The sequence below is a fragment of the Ranitomeya imitator genome, chromosome 10 (assembly GCF_032444005.1).
Source record: "Ranitomeya imitator isolate aRanImi1 chromosome 10, aRanImi1.pri, whole genome shotgun sequence".
Classification (NCBI taxonomy): domain Eukaryota; kingdom Metazoa; phylum Chordata; class Amphibia; order Anura; family Dendrobatidae; genus Ranitomeya; species Ranitomeya imitator.
Genome location: NC_091291.1, coordinates 134,919,980 through 134,927,899, shown reverse-complemented (window position 1 = coordinate 134,927,899; position 7,920 = coordinate 134,919,980). Strand labels below are relative to the sequence as shown.

Here is a 7,920-nt window from a genome sequence, read left to right as displayed (position 1 = left end):
ATAGAGGAGTATGTGACCAGACCAGTTCATCAGCCTTCAATAGAAAAACATCTTTCCCATGTGAGGGGTTTTAGAATTAGAGGAAGTTAATTGACTGGTCTGGTCATATGCTCCTCCATCTGCAGCAATTTTATGGCTGAAGTGCTGAAAACTGCACTAATAGGAGAATGTGGCCAACGCCTTTAACTAGAGGAGGACATATCTGCTTCTAAATGGTTTATTGGCTTGAGGATATCATAGCTGTTTGTAAATAGTTAATTAACTAGAGGAGAGCTTAGTTGTAAAGGGATAATATGAATTTCTCACTACATACACACATACCTCTCAGCATCTACAGTGAGTGGCTTTATGGCTACCTTTATGGCTGCTTTCTCTAGATTCCTCCTCTTCTTAATGCTTCATAATATAACAAACTCCTTGTTACATTACAACATAAAAACCCATCCAGAATGAAATTAATGAAGTGAAACTCCAGCATAGATTTCCCTAAGGTGTGTACACGCTGTCCACAGTCTGGACGCACAGAAGTAGCTCAGATGCAGGAAGTCTTACAAAGCTGTCAAAATAGTTAAACAGCAGAGAGCCCGACTTCAGAAGATATGCTGCAACAACCAGCAGCAGCCATTAAACATTGTACGGGGCTGCTGTGGTCCGTGCCATACATTGCTTATATCCTTTAATTGCTGAAGCAGGTTTCATCTGATTGACCGTAGTGCTGGTTGTCAGACCCCCACCAATTTCATATTTATGACCTATTCCAAAGGTAGGCCATAAACTCTTTATTCTTGGACAACCCCTTTACTTACCAAATTTGAGAGGAAGTATTTTACTATTCAATATCAAGTATATCTGAGACAATTTTTATATTTTGGTCTTTGAGTTTTTAAAGTTTCCCAGGAAGTTATAGGTCCTCTATAAGGGTAACAATACCATTTATGATGATGCCACCATGATTTATGAAGACACAGAGATTACTAATGAGTTTTATTGATCTTTTTGATGAGTGTAATTGAGTATTATATGCATAGTCACTGGCATACATAGTGGATATGTGAAAATTTGAGCACTGAGAGTTTACTCATCATCATCATCTGTATACATTGAAAGAAACCTCTGCAGAAATTTGTGCACAGAAAATGGTGGGGATCTAGCAATTCCGACAACTTTGATCCTTTTTGGGTCCCAAATACAATCTTCTTCTAATCCGCTGCTCACCATGCCACAGTACTCAGGCACCCAGGCAGTATCATACCCTTTCTCATGCCAGCGTTTCTGCAGTGGATGGTTTTGGTACTCTATCTTCTTTACTCTACCCACATTCACCCTCAACCTCAAGATGACCTGATTCCATCGATCTTCCAGAGGATACCGAGCGGCTTTTTCTATATCTCTGCTGACATAGACTCCTGGACCTAACATGCCATTACGTGACCTCTTAAAACCATTCAGAATAATCTGCAAGGCTGCCTCCAATGTGGTGCCATGGTACATCTTATAAATCATTCCGTTTCTTGGGATATCATTGCTGTTAAGTCTGAATTCACGGAAGTTAGGTAGGGTCTCAGCTTCCCAAAAATCTTCATCATATGCATAAGCCATGTTCCCTAAAAAATATATATATATATATATTAGGCTCATTATGTAAAGCTACTGTATTTGTCTAAAACTACACATTTGAAGGCATTGGCAGTCCCATTTCTAGGTCAAGGTCATCAAGTGCAACCTTACATTACTTGTAGGCAAAAGAAATTAGTTATATTACAATTGCATTATTTAAACACTTAATATCATCAGAGATGAAGCAAGGGAAGATATTGGGGGCAATTACCTCTGGCACAAAGAGATAGAGATGAGTAGACTGCATATGACATGGGTCTCTGTATGTCAAGAGTGTGGGTGTAACTGTGTAAAGTGTGTAAGTATATGGGTGTATATCTCACCTGGGAAGTAGATTCTCAAAGCCTTCGGCCAAGAGGAGCAGGTGGTATTCGGAAGGGACTGAAGACGTGGATGCAACAAGATGGTCTGATTGGAAATTCAGAGGCTGTAAAGACTGGACAACCACTGGAGAGGTAGAGCAGAAGTAGCAGACCAAAACAGGAACAGGAGATTCACTTAAGTGAAGAAGCAGGATCCTCTGTAATAAAATCGAGTAGGTCAGTTGGGTAGTTCCAATAACTTTCAATAGCGAAATAACAAAATCCAGAGAATTGAGTTGAGAATGTTAGCAGGCAGGCTGTTGCCATGTAGCACAGCTGGGTAGGTCCGAAGGCACAAAGTAGCAGAGCCCAGCAACGAAGCAGAGCTGTATAGGTCAGGAGGCGCTTCGAGTCTGTTTGGAAGACCTGAGTATGACAGGAGGCAAATTATGGCAAAGCAGCAGAGCTGGATATATCTGAATGTCCCTGTAGCAGTATAGCAGTGTTGAGTATGCCTGGAGGCTCACTGTGGAAAATTAGTAGGGCATATTAGTTGATATCGGCTGGTTCATCCAATGTTAGTGTATTATGTAAGGGACGGCTTAAGACAGATGCCACTATTGGAATGTAGCCAGGTAGGGAGATCCAAGTTTATCTTTCTCTAAGTGGTGATAACTGATAAAGACTTTTTTTTCCAGAATTGTGTTTGTTTGCTGAGAAACTGAGCCTAGTACCTACTGCTGACCAAATAAAGAAAAAAAATGTGGTTCTGTATAAGATTTGTTCACTTCACGCAGCTGATCCCAACTATCTGGAATATCTTAACCCCTTCACCCCACAAGGCTGTTTGCACCGTCATGACCAGGCCAAATTTTACAATTCTGACCAATGTCACCTCAACATCCCGATACCCCATATATAGGAGAAAATTACTGTTTGGGCACACAACATGGCTCGGAAGGTAAGGAGTGATGTTTTGGAATGCAGAATTTGATGGAATGGTCTACGAGCATCATGTGGTGTTTGCGGAGCCCCTGATGTGCTTAAACAGTAGAAACCCACCACAAGTGACCCTATATTGAAAATCGTCTAGTGCTTTCCTGGTATGTTAATTTTATAATGTGATGGCATATATGTAAATTGTGTAGAGTGCATCAGATTGGCATACGTGAGATGTTTAGTATATGTCAGGTTGGCATACATGAGTTGCATAATGTTTGTCAGATTATCATATGTCAGTTGTGTAGTGTTCGTCAGGTTGTCATACGGAAATTGTGTAGTGTTTGTTAGGTTGTCATACATCAGATGTGTAAGTCAGAAATGAATTTAGTAGTTCATGGATGTGTGGTAGAGTCTGAAGCATTCTTTAATACACAGACCAAGTTTGTCAGGGCACGTGTCGCATTGCCAAATGGTGTCCTTGCGTATTCCCCTTTTGTAACAGGCTCGGCACCTTTTTTGGACCTTCCTTTCTTTGTGGTTTGATGGACCTCACTGACAAAATTTTGGCCTGGTATGATGGGAACGCCTTCAGTTCAGGAAGTACTGGGGCCCAGTCCTTCCTGACTGCCAAGTATCAGGGCCTTATGCACTACTTCCTGGAACTCACTGCACATCGTGACAGCACAAAAGCATTGTACATTGCCGTCTGTACGACGTGCATGGCCAGCTTCTTGTACCACACCTTGGCACTGTATGGCTGGAGGACTTGATCAGAGAGATCAACTCCCCCCATGTTCTTGTTGTGTCCCAGTACACAGTGTGGTTTGTGGACCTTCATAAAGGTACTTCGTACAGTGGTGGGGGTGTGGTCATCACCATTTATGGTGGTCAAGGAAAGGACCTCTCTCATGTCCTTGTGTTTGAACACCAGCATGTTGTTGCCACATTGGACTCTGCTCTCACCCTTCCTGAGCAGCTGTCCAATTTGCGTCTTAAGGTACCGTTACAATAAACAATTTACCAACGATCACGACCAGCGATACGACCTAGCCGTGATCATTGGTAAGTCGTTGTGTGGTCGCTGGGGAGCTGTCACACAGACAGCTCTCTCCAGCGACCAACGATCTGGGGAAAGACTTTGGCATCGTTGAAACTGTTTTCAACGATGCCGAAGTCCCCGGGTAACCAGGGTAAACATCGGGTTACTAAGCGCAGGGCCGCGCTTAGTAACCCAATATTTACCCTGGTTACCATTGTAAAAGTAAAAAAAAAAAAACACTACATACTTACATTCTGATGTCTGTCACGTCCCCCGGCGTCAGCTTCCCTGCACTGTGTAAGCGCCGGCCGTAAAGACGAGCGGTGACGTCACCGAGGTGCTCTGCTTTACGGCCGGCCGGCGCTGACACAGTGCAGGAAAGCCGACGCCGGGGGACGTGACAGACATCAGAATGTAAGTATGTAGTGTTTTTTTTTTTTACTTTTACAATGGTAACCAGGGTAAAAATCGGGTTACTAAGCGCGGCCCTGCACTTAGTAACCCGATGTTTACCCTGGTTACAGGTGAACACATCGCTAGATCGGCGTCACACACTCCGATCTAGCGATGACAGTGGGGTGATCAGCGACCAAAAAAAGGTCCTGATCATTCCCCACGACCAACGATCTCCCAGCAGGGGCCTGATCTTTGGTCGCTGTCACACATAAAGATATCGTTAGCGGGATCGTTGCTATGTCACAAAAAAGCGTGATGTTGCAACGATATCGTTAACGAAATCGTTATGTGTGAAGGTACCTTTAGGGAGGCCTTTCTAATTTTTGAGGACAGTATCACACTTCTGCGGTACCTCCCTCAGGGTGGGACCTGAACAGTGGGACGCTGGTAGAAAAGTTATCTACATAGAGGTGATAACCATGATCCTGCAGTGCATGCACCTTATCCCACACAATTTTCCCACTCACTCCCATGACAGTGGGGAATTCAGGGGATGTCCTTCCCTTCATAAACTCTGAACCTGTAAGTGTACCCTAATGTGATCTCGCACAGCTCGTATTTTAATTCCGTATCTGGTCCTCTAACTGGGCAGTTACTATTGGAATTTGAGCCTCCCCTTGAATGGATTAAGGATTCATCCACGCAGATGTACCTTTGCGGCACGTACACCTTAACAAACTTGTTGCTAAAGTGATCAATGACTGTCCGAACTTTGAAAAGTTGGTCAAAGTTGGGGTAATCTCGGGGAGGACACCACGCATTATCATTGCACTGAAAAAATTTGGGGATGACCTCAAAACGTTTACGGGTCATGGCCATGTGGAAGAGTGGAGTGTTATACAAAACTTCAACAGTCCAATATTGCCGAAGGTCTGGCTTCTTCATTAACAATATGTGAAAGACCAGTCCCCAAAACATCATCATTTCTACTGCGTATGCAGGAGTCCAATTAGAAAATGATGATGGGCGTACAAGTTTGTCTCGGCCACCATGAGGTTTACAAAATCCTCAGAAAAATAGACTTTGAAAAAGTCTATTTCTGTGAGGCCGGTGGTGTCAAATTGGATTCCTAATTGCGCTTCAAGATCAGGATCCTTTGGCTCATAGTTTTCAAGGGGTGAGATCCATACAGGGTCAGTAACAGTGGGCACTGGTTAATTTTTTTTTCCTGGGGCATCTATGTGGCAGTTCTGTATTACTTGAGGAAGAGGATGAGTCTGAAAAATAAAGGAAGGTGGGCAACGAAAATGCGTGAGAGGACATTTTTTTCACATTTGTGGTGTTTGAATGTGTACTAAATTGTATTCAGGTGTAAGTGTGTGTAAGTACTTGATGTAAACTCTTTTTATTATTTAGAAGAGAAAAAAATTTAATCCTATCAACTAATCAAAAATATATATATATTTTTTTTCTTTTTTAACACAAAAAAGCATAACAAAAAACCAGCAGGAGATCGCTCAGTGATGTCTTGCTGATCCGCTCTTTACGGATACACTGATGTGATTCTTATTTCCATACTGACGCTAACCCTAACTTAATTCAGTAAAAAAATACAGTAGTAAATGATGATTACTACGGTATATTGTTTTTGCACTGTCCCTAATCTAAATTATTTTTTATTCCTTTTTAAAAAAAAAAAAAAAAAACAACGGAAGGTTGATCATTGATAAAAGTCAAATTTTTATTTTTACACTCTTTTCACACAAAAAAAACCTGCTGGAGATTGATCAGTGATCAGTGTGGCTTTCCGCTTTTTACGGCTGTAGGATGGACGCACAGATGATTTTTCTTTTCGCTCGGACACTGACTCAATTCAGTCCCTAATTTAATCCTATCAACTAATGTAAATGATTTTTTACTCAATTCTTTTTTCACAAAAAAACAACCGAAGGTCTGTCAGTTATGTTCGTCACCGAGCAGCAGTTGACGACTGTGGGACGCACACGCGGACGTGGTGCAAAAAGGGGCTAAAAAAATCTGATTGCCTGAATCACTGAAAACGCTCTGATTGGCTGTTCAGGATTAAAGAGCCAATCACAGCGATTGTAGTTGAGAGGAGGCGGTGACATCACCCGGGCCGCCACTGCCATGTGCCCTGTTTCAAAATGGCGCAGGCACATGGAAGCGATCACCTCCACAGCAGTCAAGGTGCAGCATTCTAGCTATGACCTACCCAGTACGTCTAAGGTCGGTAAGGGGTTAAAACAGTGATCTGCCATCACTTCCTAAAGTAGAAAAAAACAGTTTATGTCTTACATTTCTTGAGACTTCTTCGTAAACGAAGGACATTATCCTACAATGACTGTACCTCGTGCCTCCGGTGGAATGATAGTTTCCAAGTCTTGATCTCGTCTTTGTTTTTCTTTAGCAGGAAACTGCAATATGTTATTAAGAAGACAGTGAAAGCTAAAAACATCAAGCAATTAATATACATGCAGATAATAGCTGATAATTCACCTCCCTGCATGGGGACAGGGCGACAATAAAAATATATATATATATCATAGGTTGCAGCAGCACTGATAAACAAGGAATTCAAGTCCTTCCTATTGACATTGCCTTCTTCATCACGTGAAATTACCAGAGCAGGAAATGCCTGTGGTCTTTCATGTACTTACGAGAGTTCCCCTTCTGCCGGAGAGGTGGGGAACACACAACTAAATCCTCATGAAGATTCTCTTACTTTCGTTTCTAAAATATTAACTCCTGGAGGCGTAACCAGAAAGAGGATTTTCTGATATGTACATAGCGAGCTGCTCAGAGTTCATCCACTCAGTTTACCTCATCGCTGGCAAACGTTCATTGGACGTCCAGTCCTAATCTCTAAGGCAACAAAAAAAAAATGGAAATCATAACAATAATTCATAAGCGTGAACAGGCCGGGAAGGTGTTTGAATATTTTTTTAACTATTTTTATATCATCCTTTTTTTGTCCAATTGGGGAATTGGAGATTGGGGATTTGATCTGGGCAGCACAGCGCTGGGGTCCTGGGTTCAAACCCCACCAAGGACAACATCTGCAAAGAGTTTGTATGTTCTCCCCGTGTTTGTGTGGGTTTCCTCCTGGTTCTCCGGTTTCCTCCCACATACCAAAGACACACTGATAGGGAATTTAGATTGTGAACCCCAACGGGGACAGTGATAATAATGTCTGTAAAGCGCTGCGGAATATGTTAGTGTTATATAAAGATTATTATTATCTGTATAATGCAAAATGAAGAGACTCCAGCTCCAGGAACTGTGATTCTTTATTCACATAAGCAATTCGGAGAAAATAAACAGTCAGCGACACAAATTCACATGACCCATATCAACGCGTTTCAGGTGTCCGGTGATTAAGGGTGCGCAGACACCTGAAACGCGTTGATGCGGGTCGTGTGAATTTGTGTCGCTGACTGTGTATGTTCTCCAAACTGCTTATGCGAATAAAGATTCACAGTTCGTGGAGCTGGAGTCTCTTCATTTTGCTTTTTCCGTGCCTTGACAAGGCGCTTCCGGGCTTCGGACATCTTCAAGATGCAATCACGGTGAGCTGGATTTTATTTTATCTTTTATCTTTCAATG

The 7,920-nt window shown here is 42.3% G+C and overlaps 1 long non-coding RNA gene across 1 annotated transcript; it reads right to left on the bottom strand.

The window, feature by feature from the left end:
• Positions 1-971: 971 nt before the first annotated feature.
• On the bottom strand, positions 972-7,117 carry LOC138651564 (uncharacterized). The gene is made up of 4 exons (XR_011315505.1): positions 6,975-7,117; positions 6,665-6,731; positions 1,941-2,137; positions 972-1,604 (listed from the first exon to the last, which is right to left on the bottom strand). It is a non-coding gene; the product is annotated as an uncharacterized lncRNA (long non-coding RNA).
• Positions 7,118-7,920: the final 803 nt, after the last annotated feature.